General features: G+C 42.3%; 1 protein-coding gene across 1 annotated transcript in view; it reads right to left on the bottom strand.

The window, feature by feature from the left end:
- CNTNAP5 (contactin associated protein family member 5) overlaps positions 1-23,110 on the bottom strand; it is a 582,534-nt gene that overhangs the window by 443,674 nt on the left and 115,750 nt on the right. The gene's annotated exons all lie outside the window — the stretch shown is intronic.

Below are 23,110 nucleotides of genomic sequence, written 5' to 3'. Positions count from 1 at the left end.
TAGGTGGTCTCTCCCCCTCTGTTCCCCCTTTTCTGAATCCCAAAAATCTGATTCATTGAAGACAATGACCCATGAATATCTAGTAAATTGGTACTCAGTTGGAGCAACCAGAGCCAACTGTAAGTTTCTTGACAAACTACCCTTCCAGAACTACCCTAGTTCTGACTTCTTTATTACTTTTCTTTGCTGTGGAATTTTCCTGTCTATCCACAATTGTCAAATAGACTGACATCTACGAAACCCATCCATGATATCAATTTTTCATTCTTTCCTTGCCAGGTTTATTACTTGCATGTATCTGTAGCCCTTGGGTCTAAAGCAGTGATCCCCAACCCCCGGTCCGCGGACCGGTGCCGGGCCGTGGAGTACCTGGCACCGGGCCGCGCAGCGGCCGGGGGCCATGATCGCTGCAGCGGCCGGGGGCCATGATCGCTGCAGCGGCCGGGGGCCATGATCGCTGCAGCGGCCGGGGGCCATGATCGCTGCAGCGGCCGGGGGCCATAGTTTCTTTCTGTATGCAAATTAGGGCTAACTGGCACAAGGGGTGTTACTGGACCGCTGGTGGCACTCTGACGTCACCAGCGGCCCACCGCCCCCCTGTGTCCAGCGCCGCCCTTCTCATTCCTTTTCAGCGCTTCAGCGCTGGCCGATTCCTGAAAAAAACCTAAGAGCGCCTGCGCAGCTACGTAGGGCTAGCGTAGACAGCGCTAGTAGCGTAGCCTTGCACTTTATATTTATGTAATTGTATTTTATTTTGTAAGGCATGTTTAAATACAATAAAATAAAAGTTGTTTAATCAAAACAATCTGATATATAAACAATCAATGTGTCGTCGCGAACAACGCCCCCCCACCCCTGCGCGCGCTCAGCGGGCCACGGTAAAATTATCAAAGGCTGACTGGTCCGCGGCGATAAAAAGGTTGGGGACCACTGGTCTAAAGTAAGCATTAGCAACAGTGATAAAGCCATAAAGTGCCATAATGCATTCCACAGACATCCCCATGGTTTATACGGAGAAGTTCCAAAACATCAATAAAGTTTCAACTGCATGCTGAATTTTCAAATTCATCATGGTAGGGATAAGTCTTGTTTTCATCTTTCTCTGCAGCTTTGCTCAATCCCTTAAAATTATGACTGTAGCTGATTAAAAAGAGAAGAGACAGACACCAAATGGTGTTTTTCTGCTCTTTCTTTCTCTCTCTTCACACGTATACACGTATTATTTGGGAGGGAATCTTTTTCAAATAAAAAAAAACATGCAGAAAGGCACACACTGAAAGGCAATTATGAATTGAATGGTGTTTGAGTGCTTTCCATAGGGCTGAGCAAGCAGATTAGCCAGAGATGAAGGCCATCATAAGTGTCCATGTAGCATTGCATTTAAAATGTAATATCATTTCACGGGATGATAAGTAATCATTTCATGTCTCAGTAACCCTGAAAAATAATGCATTTCGTAAGGGGAAATCCATTTTGTTTTTTCTTTAAAAAGAAAACCGCTCTGTGCAAGGCAATACTTTGGACATGATGGTCTGGGATTTAAAAGCTCCATTGTTAAACAAGGTTAATGCTGCTTTGATATAAATAAATAGGGTTTAAAGATATATTTTAAAAATAGGCCCTGGGTTGCACCATTAAAGTACTGCTTTGTTTAATCGATCACAGGATCATTTTTTTAAAAAAAACGTGGCTTTGGAATCTAATACAGATAGTCCTTGACTTATGACCACAATTGAGCTCAAAATTTATGTTGCTCAGTGACAAATTTGTTAAGCGATTTTTGCCCCGTTTTATTACTTTTCTTGCCACATCTGTTAAGTGAATCATTGCGTCAATCAATCAATCAATCAATTAGTAACCCAGTTGTTAAGTGAATCTGGTTCCCCCACTGATTTTGCTTGTCAGAAGTTTGCAAAAGGGAGATCACATGACCCCGGGACATTGCAACTGTCATAAATATGAGCCAGTTGTCAAGTTTGTAAATCATGTGGTCACAAGTCTGAAAAATGGTCATAAGTCATTTTTGTCAGTGCCATTGTAATGTTGAATGGTCACTAAGTGAATTATTGTAAGTTGGGGACTCCCTGTACAAAGGATTTCTGATGTTTGTAAACAATGGAAAGATAATTTTGAGGTGCAAAGAACAGGGACGTGCAGTCACTAGAGGCAGGGGAGGCGGGGCCTCACAGTCTCCTGCGGGAAAGAAAAGAATTTTAAAGAATTTTTTAAAAATAATTAAAGCCACGGTAGTTGCTACCAGATTCCAAGTCACAGTGGCTTGCTATTTGCTTAGTGTTAACTATAGGAGGAGGCCAGAGAACTCGGGGCCTCCTTTGCATAAGGAATTTTTCGTCTTTTAAAAGTTAACCAAGGGTTAAAAAGCAAAAAAATTCATATGCAAAGGAGGCACTGATTCTCCCGCCTCCTGATCTGGGAGCAGCAAATCATGCCTTATGAGCATGCTTACGTTGAGCACGCTTACGTTGGGCGAACAAGAGGAGAGTTGAGAGAGTTTCCACAGCTGGAAAAGGTATGTGGATTGGACGGAGGGAGGGTGGGGCGATTCAAATTTATTGTAATTTAATTTTTTTTATTGTGAGGAATGTGTGTGTGTGTGTGTGTGTGTGTGTGTGTGCGCGCGCGCGCGCACGTTTCTTTCTTCACAGCGGTGGAGTCGGAGGAGGCGGGGGCGAGGCAGCGGAGTGCAGAGGCGGCAGGGATGTTCTCGCTGCTGTGTCCCAACAGGCCAGGTGTCTCGCGTTTATGTCCACCATAAACGCGAGATGCCTGGCCTGTTGGAGACAGTGGTGGTGGGGGGGAGGAATGGGCTTAATCAAGCTTAACGTCATTTTCCAACAACTGCGTGTAGCAACACTTTTGCTTCCTGAAATGGTGAGCCTGCTGTATTGAAGGAGACACAGAGCAGAGCGGAGAGGGCGCTTGGGCCGTGAATAGAGCTGGTTGAGAAGCCGAGTGGGGCGTGGGGCATTCGTGGACCAAGGCATTTGGAGATGAGAGAAGCGAAAGACGAGGCCGTCTTCTCGAGGCTCCCGGGCAACAAAAAGTCAAGCTAGCTCTGACTCGCCTTCGGGAGATCCATCTTTATAAATCAAGTTGCACCCGCGTCTCTGCCTGAAAATGAAAGGAGCACTTGACCTCTTAAGGGTGCAAGTGGGCAATGCTTGGAAAGTTCTGTTTAGACTGGCCCTTTGCGCATGGCTGAGTTTACTCCTGAGTAAAGTTCATTATATTCGGTGCCTACGAGCAACAGCGGAAGAGAGAGAGGACTTATTATCCAACGCGCTTTAAACAAAGGCTTATGGCAGTTTTAGCCCATGGTGACGGAGAGGGAAGCTTTTGTCACCAAAGAGCAGCTCCGCGGTGTCCTCTTCAATTGGACGTGTGCAAAGCGTTTGTGTTGCACAGGGAAGGATAGACGTGTGTTTTGACTTAGTCAGAAGAGGGAAGAACGCAGGGCCCTCCCTCCGTAGTTTTGAACCTGGGAGGAACTGGATTGGGCAACCGAGAGCTCCACCTGACACCCAAAGGGCTTTGCAGGAAGAAACACGGCTTGAGGCGGAAGGACGGTCCTGGCTGTGGGGTGAAGAGGGGTGGGGGGGTGTTCCAAGAGGCCCCCTCCCCTTTTGGCACTCCGCAAACCAGGCCCGCAGCAGCAAGAGGCTCCACTCCGCTTCTATCTCCCCCCCTCTGCTCCAGAGAAGCTGGCCGCAGGCGAGTCTCTGCAGCCCTGGTTCCATCTCCAAGCAGCCCCGGGAGGAAACGGGCCAGCCCCGCTTCCCTCCCTGGACTTTCCGGCAATGGAGGACCCGCATTCCGTTCCCCCTTCCAAGCCCCAAGTGGCCAGCCTTGGTTCCTGCCTCTTTCTTCCAGAACTCCGGCAGGCCTGCCGAGGAGGGCCCGGACAAGGCTGGAGCGAGAGCCGTGGAGGAGAAAGGCTTGCCACTCGGGGCTTGGAAGAGGGAGCGGAATGCGGGTCCTCCACTACCGGAAAGTCCTGGAGTGAAGCGGGGCTGGCCCGTTTCCTCCTGGGGCTGCTTGGAGAGGGAACCGGGGCTGTGGAGACTTGCCCGTGGCCAGCTTCTCTGGAGCGGAGGGGGGGGTAGAAGTGGAGTGGAGCCTCTTGCCGCTGCAGGCCTGGCTTGCAGAGTGCCAAAAGGGGAGGGGGCCTCTTGGAACACCCCCCACCCCTCTTCGCCCTTCGCCTCCACGGCTCTCACTCCAGCCTGGGGAGGAACCAGCGCTCTTCTGCTGTGGGCGGGACATACTCCTGGTGGCCTGCGGCTCCGGCGCCTGCAAGGTAGAAGTGTTTGCCCTGCGGGGCAGGCAAAAGCCAAAAGAAAGCACCCCACCGCTTCTGTCTGACATAAAGGCACCCCGCAGCTGGGTCGGACATAGCTGCGGGGCGTGGGATGCCTCTATTTTGGACATAGTGGCTGTGGGGGGCGGGCAAAAGCTGCTTTCTTTCTTTTTGCCTCACCAGCCATAAGCTTCACCGCACGTCACTGGCAAAGAACCATCTCTAACACATCGAGTTTTTGAAGTATTTTTATAAGAGTATAGGTTTTCTCATAGATGCATAGTTTAATGTATTATTCTTAACCTCTATGTTTCACGAATATTTCCTCCAACCTAAAATTGGGAATATGTTTGCTTAGATTAAATTTCAGACTCTGTGTTCTCATCCAAATTGTGCCAACTCTGAGTATTGTTGAGAAATAACCTCTTTGATAAATTGAAATTATCCTAATGACATTTTTCCATCTACTGAGCAGGAGAATACTACTGTTTTTAAGCAATTAGTAATCCTGTTTGGGGAAAGGGTAAGTCAATTCTCTTGTAGAAGCAGTCCTTGATTTATGACCATAATTTGGATCTGAAATTGCAGTTGCTAAGTGATGCAGTCACGTGATAGGGTTCAATTTTGCAACCATTTTTAATTAGAGTTATTAAGAAAATAATTGTGGTTGCTAAGCAAATCACACAGTGAACTATATGACTGTTAAGCAAATCTCCATTTTCTTATTGACTTTGCTTGTCGGAAGTCAGCTGGGAAACTCACAAATCACAATCACATGATTATATGATGCTGCAACTGTTGTAAATTTGAATGGGTTGCCAAGTGGCCAAATTTCAATTATCTGACCAAGGGGGAGGTTCAAAAGTTATAACTTGGAAATTAGGTCATAAGTTACTGTTTTTTCACTGCAGTTGTAATTTGGAACTGTTGTTAAATGAATTGTTGTCAAGTCAAGGGTGACCTGTAATACATATTGGGATCAACTTAATTCCAAGGGGGCAAGTTTTTAAAACTATTTTTTAAAAGAAACTGTATAATCTATTTTAAAAAATAGTTTGATTTCTCCTGAAGTGCTCCTTGGCAGTTGATTCTAGTGAAATATTTACTATTTGGTCTAAAAGATCTAAAAACTATCATTACCTTGGAATTTCCAGAGTTATTGAAGACTCAAAATAATAAACTCTTACTCTTAAGCGGGTAACACTTTTTAAAAAAAAAAAACACAAGAAGTTAAAATCCGTCAGTGAAATTATTATTATCTGCTTACAAGTGTCTGGAATAATGACCTGTTAAACCTTTAAACAATATTTTAGATTAATATAAAGAACAAATATAACAAATATTTGTTCTGTATATTGGTTATCTTAGAGAAGTTTTAATAAAGTTAATTGCAATTGCTTTATTCTTGGAAATGCAAGTCTGGTGTTGAAACTTTAACTTATATGGCTTAGACTTGTCCTATTCTTGCCACATTTGAGGCTGAAAACAAGAATTTTGTTTACATGACATTGGATCATAGGTGTCCAATACAAAGCACAATTACAAAACAATAGTGATAAAATGTGTATTGAAATGTCTTAATGGCAAGCTGTAGACTTACATACTTACATCCTAACATTCAATGCAAGTCAAGAAATCACATGGCATTTTGTCATTTGTGCATCTCTGTGTGGCTCCCTTCACAGAGATTTGTGCATCTCTGTGCCTCCCTCTGCTTCGGTTTGACCATTCCATACTAAAGCATGTTCTTGTTAAAAGTTAATGTTCTTCTTGACTGTAAGTCCCATCTACAAAATGCAAAATTGTAGATATTTTTCAGGAATGACTGTTGGTTAAAAGAATAATAATGCAGTATTGAAAGGAGAAATATATGCTCAATTTGGAGCTCTAGATTGTTAGTAAGAGTTGCCTGTCAGTATGTAAATCAGTTCCTACACACACACCACCGGTTTTCTCTAACACACCACCACCACCATCACCACCACCACCACCACCACCAACAACAACAACAACAACAACAAGGTCAAGAAAAAGATTTGCAAGCAATATGTTCAAATTTTGGGCAATTGCTCTATTTTTAACGTAATTTTCTATGTCTTTCCCCCTTTCATTTATTTTAAGTACAATGATTTATTTTGAGATTGCAAGCAATATGTTCAAATTTTGGTCAATTGTTCTATTTTTAACACAATTGTCCATGTCTTTCCCCTTTTATTTATTTTAATTAGAATGATTAATTTTGAGATTGTGTTGTATTATTCTACTACATGTTGTGCTTTTTCTTCTAAATAATAATAATAATAATAATAATAATAATAATAATAATAATAATAATAATAATAAGTCAAGAACATCTATTAATTGAAGTAAAGAACAAAAATCTACTGAAGGCCCAACAGACGAAACAAGAATACAGAAAAGATGTGATAAAATCAAGAATGGAGAATTGGCAGAACAAAGCACTGCATGGCCAATTTCTGGAAAAAATAAAAGATAAAGTGGACAGTGAACAAACTTGGTTATGGTTAACAACAGGTACATTAAAGAAAGAAACAGAGTCACTAATCCTGGCTGCGCAAGAACAAGCTATCCGCACAAATGCCATTAAGGCCAAAATCGAAAAATCCTCTGATGATGCCAAATGCAGACTTTGCAAAGAAGTTGATGAAACTGTTGATCACATACTCAGCTGCTATAAAAAAATCGTGCAGACTGATTATAAATTGCGGCACAATTCAGTAGCACAAATGATCCATTGGAATTTGTGCAAAAATTATAATATTAAAACAGCAACAAATTGGTGGGAACATCAGCCTGAAAAAGTCACCGAAAATCAGATGGTCAAGATCTTGTGGGATTTCCGTATACAAACCGACAAAATACTGGCGCATAATACACCAGACATCACACTGGTTGAGAAAAATAAGGTCACAATCATAGATATCGCAATACCAGGTGATAGCAGGGTCACCGAGAAGGAACATGAAAAAATCGCAAAATACCAGGACTTAAAAATTGAAATTCAACGACTATGGCACAAACCAGCAGTGGTAATTCCAGTGGTAATTGGCACACTGGGTGCTATTCCAAAAGCACTGGAATTACATTTAAAACAGTTAAAAATTGACAAAATCACCATCAGTCAAATGCAAAAAGCTGCACTGCTTGGATCTGCACGCATATTACGAAAATACGTTACAACGTCCTAGGCCCCTAGGTGGGGCCCGACTAGTAACCAATGCCAAATCTGGCGAAACAACTGGCCGCTGTGATACAATTGTATAATAATAATAATAATTCTTTGTTTATTGGAACAAAAAATTGGAAGAAATTGGAAGAAATTCTTCCAATTTCTGGAAAAATAAAAGATAAAGTGGGCAGTGAAAAAACTTGGTTATGGTTAACAGCAGGTAAATTAAAGAAAGAAACAGAGTCACTATCAGCACAAATGCCATTAAGGCCAAAATCAAAAAATCCTCTGATGATGCCAAATGCAGACTTTGCAAAGAAGTTGATGAAACTGTTGATCACATACTCAGCTGCTGTAAAAAAATCGTGCAGACTGATTATAAATTGCGGCACAATTCAGTAGCACAAATGATCCATTGGAATTTGTGCAAAAATTATAATATTAAAACAGCAACAAACTGGTGGGAACATAAGCCTGAAAAAGTCACTGAAAATCAGATGGTCAAGATCTTGTGGGAATTTTGCATGTAAATGGACAAATTCCTGGCGCATAATACACCAGACATCAACTGGTTGAGAAAAATAAGGTTACAATCATAGACATCGCAATACCAGGTGATAGCAGGGTCGACGAGACTTCCCCGGATAATAAGTCTAATTGGGCTTTTGAGCGCATGCACTAAAATAAGCCATCCCCCAAAATCAGCCCTCCCTCATAATATTGCAACACAGCAGTAGCCATGAGGTGATCATGCTCGCCGTCTCCTGCACCTCAGAAATAATAAGACTTTCCCAAAAATAAGGCGAAGCATTTATTTTGGAGCTCAAAGAAATAAGACCCTGTCTTATTTTCAGGGGAACAAGGTACTATGAGGCCTGCAGGGTAAGAGCATCCCCATCCCCTTTGAGATTTCAGAAGTGATAAATATTTTTTCTTAAAAAAAAAAAAAGCAAAGGATGTTAATGTTCCTTGTTTGTATTGAAGTGTTATAGTGTTATATCTAAGTCTTATAGACTTATATAAAGCTTTCTTTTACAGTGAGCATATTGCTCCCAACAATTTGGGTTGTCATTTTACTAACCTTGGAAGGATGGAAGGCTGAGTCAACCTTGAGCCTGGTGAGACTCAAACCGTCAACCTGCTGACAGTTGGCAATCAGCTGAATTAGCCTGCAATACTGCATTCTAACCACTGTGCCAGCACAGCTCATATAAAAATATAAAAATTCAGTGGCAATGGTGATCTCAAGGAAAACTTATAAAGCAATACAAGATTCTGGGCAAAAACAGAATAGTGTTAGTCAGTTCCTAATTTCTACTGTAAAAAGTTTTTTTATAAAAGTACTAATTTACCGATTATGTTCAATGCATATAAATGTCAAGCATCATACCTTAAGATAGAAACATAAACTTAAATTGTTATATTTTACACACACACAGAGACATATGCACACACACACACACACACACACACACACACACACACACTGTGAAGGATCCCATTTCTTGCCTATCCAGCCTGACGATCACAACTGATCCCAACATTTATGTTTCTAAATGAGATAGTTGTTAAATGATTTTTGCCCTGTTTTACAATTTTTCTTGCCACAGTTGTTAAGTAAATCACTGAAGTTGTTAAATTAGGAACATAGCTGTTAAATGAATCTGGCTTCCTCATTGACTTTGCTTGGCAGAAGGTCGCAAAAGGTAATAAAATGATCCTGGGACCCTCCAACTCTCATAAATATGATCCAACAGTCAAACATCTGAATGTCGAGCATGTAACCATGGAGATGGTGCCATGGTTATAAATGTGAAAAACAGTCATAAATTACTTTTACCAGCGCCATTCTAACTTCAAATGGTCATTAAACGAAAGGTTGTAAGTTGCAGACCACCTGTGTTGACATTTAACATAATAACAATCTTTCTCAATGTGATTATGTATGTATGTATGTATGTGTGTGTGTGTGTGTGTATGTATATATATATGTGTGTATGTGTGTGTGTATATATGTGTGTGTGTGTGTGTGTGTGTGTATGTGTGTGTGTGTATATGTGTGTGTGTGTGTGTGTATAGAGTCACAACCCCTGGTAAGCCCCAATTATGGGAGGAAGCTAACTGCTTCCATCATCTGTCAATCAGCTCGTCACAAGAGTCCATCACGACAGAAACCCAATATTTTTACTGTTGCCTTTGTTATATTTGTGTTTTTTTATTTGTGCTGATAAATAAATAAAGGGAGAACTAGTATAGATCTATTTCAAGCTATTTAGCTCTCATCAGCTAGCCAGGTTCGAATCCCAGTAAGGGTATATATATATAAAGTTACAACCCCTGGTATGCCCAAATATGGGAGGAAGTCCATTCTCTGTCCATCGGCTCGTCACAAGAGACCATCCAGACAGAAACCCAATATTTTTACTGTTGCCTTTGTAATAAGGAGAAGAACTCTGTGGCTTAGTGGTTAACACATCTGCCTAAGATGCAATACAGCACAGGTTCTAATCCCAGTAAGGGTATGGCTAGCTGTTGAGAGCTAAATAGCTTGAAATAGATCTATACTAGTCTCCCTTTATTTATTTATGCACACACACACACACACACACAAACCATGTTGCCAATGTTTTTAATTGACTTTATGATGGTGCCCAAAGTCACTTGTTTGAGATGGGCAGTTATAGAAATTAAATAAATTGCACAGGATATTTGCAAACAATTGTTTTCCAGCTTGCTTGGCCATTCTTGATTTGGGTGTTCTTGCTGATAGAACGGGTGTGCCTTGAACCAATGGGTGTGCCTTGAACCAAATAGAAAAATAATTTGTGGTAAAACCTTTCATAGTAGGACAAAACAATAATACATTGAAAAGAAGCAGATGGTGAACTTCCAGATGTTCTGGTCTGCAAATCCCATAGGTACTGAGCAGAAGAGGGTTGCAGAAGTATCACAAGTGCACACGAACCAGTAGTAAAAAAATTGGCAACCCACCACTGGTATTGAGCCAACATAGGCAGAGACTACATGGGAGTTATAGTCCAAAACAATACTTGTCCCAATTTCCAAAAATAAAACCTAACTGAGCAAGCCTTTAAATCAAAGTTCCCTTATGATCTTCCAGCTAATGCATTCTACTACAAAGCTACTTAAAATCAATAAGAATCACTAAATGTACATTTATAATGTATTATTTGCCCCATCAGATTAATTTTTTGAGTTAGAGACAAGTAAAATACAAATACTATCATTCAATTTGCACAGCAATATACTATTATTACACTTAATATGTGCAAAAAATGTGCAAGCTTTGCATTTTCCAGATTTAAAAATAAAATAAAATATAAAAGCTTATAAAAATAGGCAGCCCATATAATATTTTAAAAACTTGTTCATTCTTTTTTTATTTTTTTTTATTTTAATTGAACAAAAACACAAAAAAAGAATCATCCTTCATTACATCTTGTAAAAAGCATGTCGATTGGTTACAGATAACTTTCGTGCATTTCTTCCACAGTCATTACTTATAGTTCATATTAGATTATACATTTTAAATCAAAAATCTTTGTATATCTTACTATTAACGTACTACAATTCTCATTTGACTACAATTATTTGAACATGCTTTTACCTCAAATCATTCATACTTAAAGACACAACCACATAATGGCATGCATTAGGTATTTCAAAAAATCCCCCAATAACATTACACCTTTATAATATCTTTTAAGTAAAAGTCAATTATTAAAGTTTCTAAACCTTTCCCCCCTTCCCCCCCAACTCACTGTTTAGAATTTATATCCAAGTTACTTTTGCCAATACCATAGCATGTATATATTGTTAAACAATGTCTATTAACATTTCCTTATTGTTATTATAATTGGCTAAAAATCATTTACTATTTATGTCCCATCTCATCTCGTCAGACCCCCCCCCCAAAAAAACCTTACACCTTTATAACAAGATCTGAATAAAAATTTGTTAATAAAATTTATAGATCTTTTTCCCATGTCACAATTTGCAATTTATATCCGAATTTCTTTTACTAGATTGCCAATATATGTATATACTGTATCATTAAGCTGTATCCATTACTATTTCATTATTGTTATTATAGTTAATTGTTAGCGAATAAACATTTGATAACAATCTAAAACAATGTAAAAGTTACAAATTCCTACTTATTACTCACCAAAATCAACTAATTTTTTATTGTCAACTTTCCTTGTCAACCTGTATCTTTCCAGTAACAAAACAGTCTTATCTCTCTTGTCAATTGTGGTGTCAGTCTTCTTTTTATCTCCTTTATAAGGTTTTTATAGACTTCTCTCTGCACTTTGTTGCTTGAAGAAACTGTCAGGTAATCTCGTTGCCCACCAACTGCTACTAAAATTAGCTTGTCTTTGGTTGTCAATCTTGCTTCTGAAAAAAATTCTCTTCTTAAGTCCATCATCATTACTATTTTTTCTTCTTCTATGTTCTGGAATCAGGGGTAGAGCTCCAATTCGTCAAATTCCCTTTTCCATATTCCCTTCTTTCCACTTTCACCCACATTTGCTCTATTAATAAATTCATCTATTGTCTTATCTTTATCTTCTATATCTTCATTTTCCCCTAAAATTTTTGGGGCTCCAACCCCATCATCTTTTGCTATGAGGAAGACTAGTCTTTCCAACTTCTTTTCAATTCTCCCATATCCTTCCAATAGATTTTGAATTTCAGCCAAGATATTTTGGAATTTTAAGTTTTCCTCATTTGAATATTGATCCATGTTTCCAAAACAGAAGAAAGAAAAAAATTAATAGCCACTGCCACTCTAGCCTTCCAGGCCTCTTTTATTTTTTTATTTTAGATTGACTTGAACACAAGTTCTTTTATGCTCTTCAAAGGAGAAGGATTATGTTCCCCCCACTTTCTTTCCCCTGCCAAAATAGTTCTCAAAGGCACCTGTGAAAACAATTCCTGCCCTTGGCTCTTTATTAATTTCTGTAAACATGTTGCAAACCCTTCAGCTACAAAGTCAGTGAAGTCAAAGAAGGAAAGAAAATAGGTACGTTGTTTCAAAAACCCCAGCCTCTGACCTCCGAGTGGCAGTGTGCTATTTTTCACTTTCAAATATTTATCTCTGGCTTATAGGAAACAAAGTTCTTTAGATTTCTTTTAGTGAAATTTAATAACAAGTAATAGGAAGAATTGTTAAAATAAGAAGGAAGGTTTTAATCCAGAAGTCAAAAAAATAAAGCAACAAAAAGCAGAAGAAAAAATCAATCCATTCACTTCAAGAGGAGAAATGAGAAACGTTGCGAGCACTTCAATCCAGAAAGAATAGTTACAAATTAAAAAAAAGCTTTCCACAGCAATCCAATCAGGGTTAATTCCGCCGCTCAGCTCTTTTGCTTAAGGATCTAATTTGGCTTTAAAGAAAAATTTATTTGGGAAGTCTTTCGCAAAATAGAAAAAAATACCTCACCAGATAGACTCACTTTCTCTTTTCACTTTCTTCCTTCTGGAGCATCCCAATTTCTTCAGCCTAGGGGCTGCCTGTTTACCGTCGGCTTGAAGCTCTTCCCTTGGGTCAATCAGAGACTTTGCGATGTCCCTGAGACCAGCAAGGCTTCATCTTCCTGATCACCATCTCAATGGGATGGTTTAGGTCTCAATGGACTGTCCAGAGGCAAAAGTGTCAACGGTGGTCTCAGAGTATCGAGACTGCACGTTGTGACATTGCGACGTGGCTACTCCTTGTCCCTCAAACTTGTTCATTCTTAACATAGTGTGAACACTTGTTTTTTTCCTTCTTTCAAAATACTGATGTGATTAGGTGGGTAATATTTCAACGTCATTCAGAACTGAGCAGCCTTGTTTTCTAATGCTCCTGCTTCCTTCTTTTGAAAAACCACAGCCTTTGTTGATTTCTTGATCTTACTATGCAGACATAGACTCCTACATTGTCTAATCACATACCAAAAAAAATCTGTCATCTGTCAGCTTTGCAAAAACTCATATGCATTCAATGTAATGTGGAAGTTGATATAATTTACAAGACAGGAGTTAAATTTAGAATAAGATTAGGACTAATTTGATTAATTTATTTGCAAAAATGTCTTAGCCTCCCTAATTGCTTGTGATTCTGTATAGACATAGTAGACAGATATTTTCCCACCTTCTATCCATAGTGAGTGAGTAACTTTCAACTTTGCATGTATAATTAAAATACTATAGACTTTTGGGTGACAATGAAGTTAAAATAACAAGAGTGAAATTCACTTGTAGCATCCTATCAGCTCAGGAAGCAACTAATACTATCCATTTCAACTTATTTTCTCACATTCCCCTAGGTTTACTATTAGCTTACATCCCATTTCAAAACAATGCCTCACTGAGGATGTCTTTCATTGGTTAAGCAATTAGCAAAGGCAGGCATGAGTCATTAATCTTTTGGTTCATGCTCTTCCAAATCTCTAGAGATACACCAAAAGCTGGCATTTATTTTGAGCTCTATGAAATTTGAAATATTCCTGCAAACTCTGAAGCCTTGAGCCTCAAAATCTAATTACCTTTAGTTGTTTGCACGAATAACTATATATTTCTAACACACTCCACTATGTTGACAAAACCTTTTAAAGATCAAAAGACTATTCCTTCTTCCCTTGAGGGTTGTCCTGGGAAATGTGCATTAACTTTCAATAAAATCATAGAGTCAAAAGCTATGCACAGCATTTTGAGGGGTAAATTTGCTGTGTTTTATACTGGAGATGGTCCCTATCAAAGGTAGCCTTATCTGATCAAAGGGATCCAAAGAAAATTCTAAGGCCTATTGTAGAGTTCTATAGTTCCTTCCCTAGTATATCTGATGATGTCAGCCTCTGCTTTGCTGTTGCTTCGGCTGCCATGAAACGGGGAGGGAGGGCATGGTATTTGGGAGGGGTTACTCATTGTGCTGGAGGAAGGTTCTGGAGTTCAGCTGCCTGTCGGACTACGCATGTGTAGGAGATTCCCGCCAGGACTAACAGCGCCGACATTCCATCTTCGTGATGCCTTTTGAAGTTATCTCACACCTGACACTTGGGAGAATTATGATTGGACTGTAACTGTGATGCCAAGGGGTGGGGAATGGGCTATTCTATATATCAATCGCTTTCGCGCCTAAATAATCAGACTTCACTTCGCTATGCCTTTAATCATTTATAATTAGTAAAAGTACACTTGATTTCTACTCATGGAGTCTCGTGGTCTTCTTTCCTAATTATCTAATGGAGAGGATCTGACAGTAAGCGAAGTCTCACTCACACCCCACCAGGAGATTTCAACCTTCCGTGGGGGGTGTACTTGCACGAAGAAACGAGGGAGATGTCTTTGCGAGCAAGCGATGAAGAGATTGAAAGGGAAACCGCAGACCCATCATTACCTGGAAGAATGGCTGGACTAGGAATAGCGGACCCTGCGATTCCCCCTCGATGGTCCCTAAATGTGGGGCAAAAAGAGGACAGCGAAAGGTGGGATGCTGGAGTTACTAGGAGAAAACAAAGGGCGAAGCCAGTCGAATTGGAAGAAATCTTGCCCGAACGAAAACCCTGAGAAAGAGACCAAACGGAAGACTTTGAACAAAGGTACTCTATGCACAAATTTAGGGAGGGTGAAGAGGCCGAGGGAGGATGGGAGCAAACTAACCCAGAAACAGCTTCTCCCCCCCCCAGCCAGGGCGGTTGCCAGAGCAGGGGGGGGGCAGAAGACGCAGAATGGCAAAAGTCCCTCCCTTAACTGTAAAATATGACGGGAATCCCAAAAAACTGGGTCTCTTCGTTATACAAATTTATAACTATATGGAAATTTATGGACCCGATTTAGAATCAGATGAAATGAAAGTGCGAATGGTGTTACTTGCTTTGGAGGAAGAGGTGGCCGAGTGGATGATCAGCCTGCACCAAAGCAATTCCCCCCTCCTGAGGAATTTTGACGCTTTTATGACTGCGTTTAAGAGAAGGTTTGATGACTCCCTAATTGAGAAACGGGGAAAGTTGAAATTTATGACCCTCAGGCAGGGAGATAGACCGGTGACTCAGTATATTTAGGAGTTTCAACAACTTTCTTCTTATATGAGAGGCTGGTCTCAGGATGCCCTTTTGGACCAGTTTGCATTAGGATTAAATGAGGACATTTATCAACAATGTGTTAACAGACACCTTCCCAAGCGCGTTACAGCTTGGTATGAAAATGCAGCAGACATTGAGCTCGATTTGATTAGACTTCAACGTGCGAGGGAGGAGAAAGCAAGAAAATCACCCCCCCAACTCAGAAGCCCCCTTTCCGAATCAGGAGTGAAGGAAAGGGAAGCTCCACCGGCAAAGGCAAGCCGCTCACATGCTTCCGTTGTAGGAGGGGAGGCCACCGCGCCCCAGATTGCCACGCTAAACTTCCCACAACCACCCCACCACCTGCCAAGAGGGAAGGGAAGACGAGCAGGGCCCCAGAGAAGAAGAAGAAAGAGGCTGCTTTCGCTGCTGATAACACCCCCCCGCGCTTCAGGCAGGACATGGAAGAAGAAGCTGACGCCACCGCCAGCTCCTCTGATGACTCCGATGACGATGCCTCGCCTCGCTGGGTGAGTTCAAATAAAGGCCCCATGTTGATCCCAATAGAACTAAGGGTACCACCCGATGGGGTGTCAGAACAGCTTCCCGCCCTCCTTGACTCGGGCTGTTCCAGATGTATGATCAACCCCGCAATGGTGGAAAAACTAGGCCTCAAATTAAGGACTTTGAAAACCCCTATTGTGTTTTGCCAAATCGATGGGTCCATTGCAGGGGGTGGCCTGGCCCATTTCCCCGTGGAGATTCGTACCCTCACCACCCTCCAGACCTTCCGCACAGCCCTCAAGATCTGGCTATCCCGTCAGGCCTGGGGTTAAAGATTATAATCCGTCCCCGCCCGAATGATGATTGTTGCTCTATTTTTTTAATTATGTATTGTTCTATACGTCATTGTATGTATCCCCTCCTACATAAGTTGTAAGCCGCCCTGAGTCCCCTCAGGGAAAAGGGCGGCCTATAAATAAACTTATACTATACTACTACTACTATACTATACTGAACCTCTAGAGATGAAAATGGGCACCCATGTAGAATTGATCTCTTTTATTGTGGCTCCTGGAATGGACAGACCCCTGATTTTAAGCCTCCCCTGGCTTCGTAAATGGAACCCTCGCATTAATTGGAGGGAGGGATGGCTGCGCATTCACACGAGCACAGCTCCAGACGGGGAGGGCGTTTCCCCAGAGCCTGCTGGCTGCAGCCCCACTTTGGCCGCCAGGGGCCAGGAGAGGATTGAGGGGGAAGAAAAGATTCCAAAAGTGTATTGGGACCTGAGAGGAGTTTTTAGTGAAAAATCTTCAGATAAACTTCCGCCCCACAGACCTACTGATTGCTCCATCAATATTTTACCCGGGGTTAAGCTTCCAAAGCCCCAAATATATTTGATGTCCCCTAGAGAGATGGAGGAAATGAGAAAATTCATTGATAAAAACTTGGAAAGAGGTTTCATCGAGCCAGCACGATCCAAGGTAGCTGCACCCGTATTATTCAGAGAGAAGAAAGATGGCTCCCTGAGATTATGTGTTAATTTCAAAAACCTGAACTGTATCTCTGCTCAAAACCTCTACCCGTCACCGCTGATGAAGGACATGTTAGCCCAATTGGGAAAGGGCCACATTTTTACTAAATTGGACCTCAGAGAAGCGTACTATAGAGTCCGCATAAAGGAGGGGGATGAGTGGAAGACTGCTTTCAACTACCCCCTCGGTTGCTTCCAGTTCCAAGTGATGCCCTTTGGCCTGCAGGGGGCGCCTGCAGTTTTCATGCAATTAATTAATGAGATCTTGCATGACCATCTTTATAAAGGCGTTATCGTATATTTGGACGATATCCTTATTTACACTCAGACTTATGACGAACACGTCACGTTGGTCCGCACTGTCTTGAAAAAGCTCTGGGCCGCTGAACTGTATGCCAAGTTGTCCAAGTGTGAATTTCACCAGGAGAAGATTGACTACCTGGGGTATCGTATCTCCCCCGCTGGTATTGAGATGGACCCCGCTAAGGTGAAGGCAGTCACTGAGTGGGAGGCGCCCCATACACACAGGCAATTGCAGAAATTTTTGGGTTTTGCCAATTTCTATCGTCAGTTCATCCCTTCTTTTGCCAAAATTGCGCTTCCCATCACTAACTTGTTGAAGTCCAAGGGTGGACCTAAACCTAAGCCTAGCAAGCCACTGGATTGGACCATGGAGTGTCAGGCTGCTTTCGAGAAGTTGAAACGCCTCTTTGCGGCAGAACCAGTTCTGAAGCATCCAGACATGGACAAGCCTTTCGTCGTCCAAGCTGATGCCAGCGACGTGGCTGTTGGGGCCGTCTTGCTTCAAGCCAACGACCAAGGTAATTTGCAACCATGCGCTTACACCTCCCGTAAGCTCACGGACACTGAAAGACGTTGGGCAATCTGGGAGAAGGAAGCATTTGCAGTACGCTGGGCCTTGGCCACGTGGTGCCACTTCCTAGAGGGCGCTAAGCACCCATTTGAGGTGTGGACTGACCATAAAAACTTAGAGGCTTTGAGGACTCCACGCCGCCTCTCCCCTAAGCAAATGCACTGGGCTCAGCATTTCAACCGTTTCAATTTCACACTCAAGTACATCCTGGGAGGGAAGAATTTCATGGCTGATGCTTTGTCCAGACTCCCTCAATACAACTGCTCTAAGCTAAGTATTGTTCAACCTGTCGTTCCCGCATCCAGCCTTGCTGCCCCAGTTGTCACTCGGCAGCAGGCGCGCTCGAAAGTAGAGGTGCCTCAAGATTTCCTTTCTGACCTCAAATGGGCCCTTCCCCAGGACGATTGGTTCCAGCAGCATCAGGGTGAATGCACAATGAGGGACGATTTACCGTGGATTGGGGCTAAGCTTTACGTCCCTGCCTCTCTTCGTCTCGTCGTTCTCCAACGGGCTCACGATTCCAAGTTGGCAGGTCACTTTGGATTTGTGAAGACGCTGCATTTGGTGAAGAGGCAGTATTGGTGGCCCTCTTTGAAAAAGGACATTGAACTTTATGTTGCCAGTTGTCCAGTCTGTGCAGCCGCTAAACGGCCACCAGGGAAACCGCAAGGCCTACTCCAATCTGTAGCCCGCCCTGTCACCCCTTGGAAGGAAATTTCTATGGACTTTATTGTCGAACTTCCGAGAGCCAGGGGCACACCGTCATTTGGGTAGTTACTGACTTATTTTCAAAACAAGTTCATTTTATTCCGTGTCACAAGATTCCTTCTGCGAAGGCACTTGCTAAACTCTTCATTTCTCACATTTACCGTTTGCATGGGGTGCCTGATCGCATCATTTCCGATAGAGGTGTCCAGTTCACTTCTGTTTTCTGGAAAGAATTTCTTAAACGCATTGGCTCCGCCCAGGGACTAAGCTCCGCCCACCACCATCAGACTAATGGGGCTTGCGAGTGGACTAATTCTGTTCTGGAACAATATTTACGTTGTTTCATCAATTATCAACAAGATGATTGGGTGGACTTTTTGCCGCACGTTGAAGTGGCCTATAATAATTCTGTCCATAGCAGCACTGGGTTCACTCCTTTTCGTGTCGTTTTTGGTCAGTATTTTGTTCCTATTCCTGAACTTCCCCTCGAGCAACCACAAGTTTCTTCCGTCTCTGAATGGAGCGAGCGGTTGAGCCATGTTTGGCCTTTGGCTCTTAGTACTTTGGATGCTGCGCATCGTGCTCATAAAAAACAGGCTGATAAGAAGCGTGCGCAACCTTACCAGTACAGAGTGGGTGACCTGGTTTATTTGTCCATGAAGTTCCTTCAAACTACACAAAAGTCTAAGAAATTGGGACCTAAGTACGTGGGCCCATTTCCCATCATCAAGATCATCAATCCTGTTTCAGTTCGTTTGCAGCTACCCAAACATCTCAACCGTGTTTATCCAGTTTTCCAGGTTAACCTCATTAAGCCAGTTCGTGTCTCCTCTTTACGTCCGCCTGTGGACCCTCCACCTGCCCCCCTGTTGATTGATGGTGAACGACATTTTGAGGTTCGTGAGATATTGGACTCTCGACGGCGGCGTAATCGGATACAGTACCTAGTGGCTTGGAAGCATTTTCCTCCATCTCATACTGAGTGGGTGGACAAGTCCCATGTCCATGCTCCCCGACTGCTTCGACAGTTTTATTCTACTTATCCTGACAAGCCTTGACTTTTTCTCCCCCCCTCTTTTTCTCTTCTGTTTTTTGTTGTTTGTCTGTTTGTTTGTGTTTTCTCGTTTTCCAGGCCTAAACGCCTTTTTCCGGAGGACGGCCAGATGTCAGCCTCTGCTTTGCTGTTGCTTCGGCTGCCATGAAACGGGGAGGGAGGGCATGGTATTTGGGAGGGGTTACTCATTGTGCTGGAGGAAGGTTCTGGAGTTCAGCTGCCTGTCGGACTACGCATGCATAGGAGATTCCCGCCAGAACTAACAGCGCCGACATTCCATCTTCGTGATGCCTTTTGAAGTTATCTCACACCTGACACTTGGGAGAATTATGATTGGACTGTAACTGTGATGCCAAGGGGTGGGGAATGGGCTATTCTATATATCAATCGCTTTCGCGCCTAAATAATCAGACTTCGCTTCGCTATGCCTTTAATCATTTATAATTAGTAAAAGTACACTTGATTTCTACTCATGGAGTCTCGTGGTCTTCTTTCCTAATTATCTAATGGAGAGGATCTGACAGATACACATACAAGGATGTAATCTATTGGGCTACATCTAAAATTCTCATCCTTTGAAATTCACAGAGCTCTACAATTTCTCACATGGAAACAATTATTTATAATGATTTACCTTATTAAAAAAATCTGCAGAGTGATGGGATTATTAAATAGGCTGAAGATATTGGCATCTTCTCCAGCAGGCCTAATCAACTGTCTCAAGCATAGAAAGCAGTGCTGTCCAAAATTATGAATGAAGTAGAACAATAGTAACAAAGGCCTGCCCCCCACCCCCCACCAAAATTCTAAACTAGCACTAGTCCTTACAAGCATTGTTTAACACAATTTCAGAACGTTTCAACCAATTTGGTAGATATTTCCCTCCTGAAATTTGTTGTTTGGGATTGAGAAAAGAGAGAACATTAGGGAGGTTAAACACAGGGAGAAGAAAGGCATTTCAGAGATATAGTGGATGCTCTCATTGCCCTAGGACTGTGGCCCCATCCACAACTTTAACAGTTCTACATATCATGCAGTTCTAAAGACATTATCCTTGGCCATAACACTGTTTCATAACCCTGTAAAAGCACTGTGAAGTGGTATATAAGTCTAAGTGCTATTGCTATTAATCTTTTAATAAAATTTATTGATCAGAAATGGTGTTACCTGGTTTCTGATTTTGGTTTTTGTTGTTTTTGTTTAAAAAAAACAGGGATAATTGTTGACATTGTATTAGAAGTACAATATGATCCCCAGGTTTGCATTTATAAATATGCTTGCTGGGATATTCTAGAAAACTGTAGAAAAGATATTAAAATATCTTTAGGACCCAGATTGTTGGGGGTAATATGCTGACTCTGTAAACTGCTTAAAGAGAGGGCTGTAAAAGTGCTATGAAGTGGTATATAAGTCAAAGTGCTATTGCTATTTTAAAGGCAGCATCTTGGAGAACATATTGTAGTTCTGATGTCCAAACATGATGCAATCAAGACAAACAGAAGCAACTCAGCACTGCTAATGTGCTCATAGTTATCTCCTATGAAAAATATGAGGCTTCTCCATAGTTTCAAGTGTGTGTGTGTGTGTGTACATACATACACATACATACACAAATGTCACAGTTTTGCCTGCACGTAAAATATATATTGATTCAAATAGTAATTTAAATAATTCTATACAGAGTTCTCTGCAATTTGCACATTATTCCAAAAAAGTGGAACCAACCCTTTTTTCCTCAAGGATCGCTTTTTTTTCTTTTTGTAAAGGGAACAAACAATTATAATATTATTAGCATCCAAGGAAGACAACTGTAAAAAGCATTTTAATGAGAACCTTGCATCTGCTCCTGTAGAGGTATTCTCGCACTATTGTTTACGCAATTCAGCAAATACAACAAGGTTTTTGAATCCTGCTGTGTGGGTGTATTTTGGAAGAAATGTGTGGTTGACTGCTTGTCTCCTAATCTTCCTTTTCTGGCTAAAAAGTCTGATTTCCTGCTGGGCCCCCTGCTTCTCAACCCAGATGGCAAATTGCAGCAGCGTGAGTGGTACGATGGATCAGCAGACCAGACTGGCTTTCTGTGGTCTGTGGCTTGTAGACTGAGATCCTTAAATCTGAACGTATTCTGCAGATGTGAGACTGCAGGTCTAGTGAAACTCTCATTCAAAATCAGGGACAGTAATCCCTTAATAGAGGGACGCGGTGGCTCAGTGACTAAGATGCTGAGCTGGTCAACCAGAAAGGTTGGCAGTTCAGTGGTTCAAATCCCTAGCAGTTCAAAAGCACACAAAAATGCAAGCAGAAAAATAGGGACCAGTGTTTAGTCATGCGGCAAAGATGGCGGCGGCGTGCTGACGGCGCCGCTCCCGGTGATTTTTAACAACACCGGCAGCTTCTGGCTTTGCTTTTCAGACTTTTCTGGCTTGGGAGATCTGGGAAAAGCTTTGGACCGCATTAATAACATCATATCAGCGAGGGGGTGGCTGGTTCGGATGGCGCCATATGAGATTGGGCGGCTGTCCTGCTGCTGCTGCCATGGCCCTCCCAGCCCCCCCTCACCATACTTTGGCCTGTGGCGGTCCTGGCAGCCTTTGTCTTTATTTCTATGATCGGAAGAGCCCTTGGAGCCTTTGGAGCTGTACCAACTTGTCATTTGGAGTGGGGTGGCTAATTGTGTGGCGCTGGACAGAAGTGGGCAGTTGATTTTGCATGTCATCTTTTTGGCCCCTTTGGCGCCCCCCCTTTTTTACCCGATTGGACTTCCTCTGTGGTGTGGCCTCTCCTTCGCCCTCAGCGGCTGCGGGGCCTCTCCCGCCTTACCATCTGGTTCCCCCTGCTTACGGACTTGGGACTCTTGGACTCTCAGACCCATGAACATCTTCCTTGTCACGACCACTACTGCCCACTGCTACCCCAGGGACACCATCTCATCTACTCAGACTTTAGCCCCTTGCTACAGTATTTAGGAGAGAAGACAAACTGCACCCTTTCCATCCCTCTGCCATTGACCTGACTTTTGTGCCTCTGCTCTATGAACTCACGAACTTGCTCGCACAACATTAATATTAATTTTAACACCTGCACAACCCCCTCTTCTTCATATGTGGAGTGTATGTGTATGCTTGTGAGTGAATGATCCCATTATTAAATTAGCGTAACTTATTTTTTATATTGTATTGCTGGTTTTTTTTAACCATAGTGGGGTATGCATGTGGAGAATGCCTGGTTGGTTTGTATGAGGGGATTGAAAGCACAGCCTGGAGCCCCCTCCACTGAGTGCAGAAGCAGAAGTGGATGGGGGCCCGGATCCGCCTCTCATCCCAGAGTGTCTGGTTTGAATGGCCTGCCGAGAAGGACAGG

The sequence above is a fragment of the Thamnophis sirtalis genome, unplaced genomic scaffold, assembly GCF_051295495.1.
Source record: "Thamnophis sirtalis isolate CommonGarterSnake01/CBP01778 unplaced genomic scaffold, rThaSir2_p1.2 scaffold_1, whole genome shotgun sequence".
NCBI classification, from domain to species: domain Eukaryota; kingdom Metazoa; phylum Chordata; class Lepidosauria; order Squamata; family Natricidae; genus Thamnophis; species Thamnophis sirtalis.
This window is presented reverse-complemented; position numbering and strand designations above follow the sequence as displayed.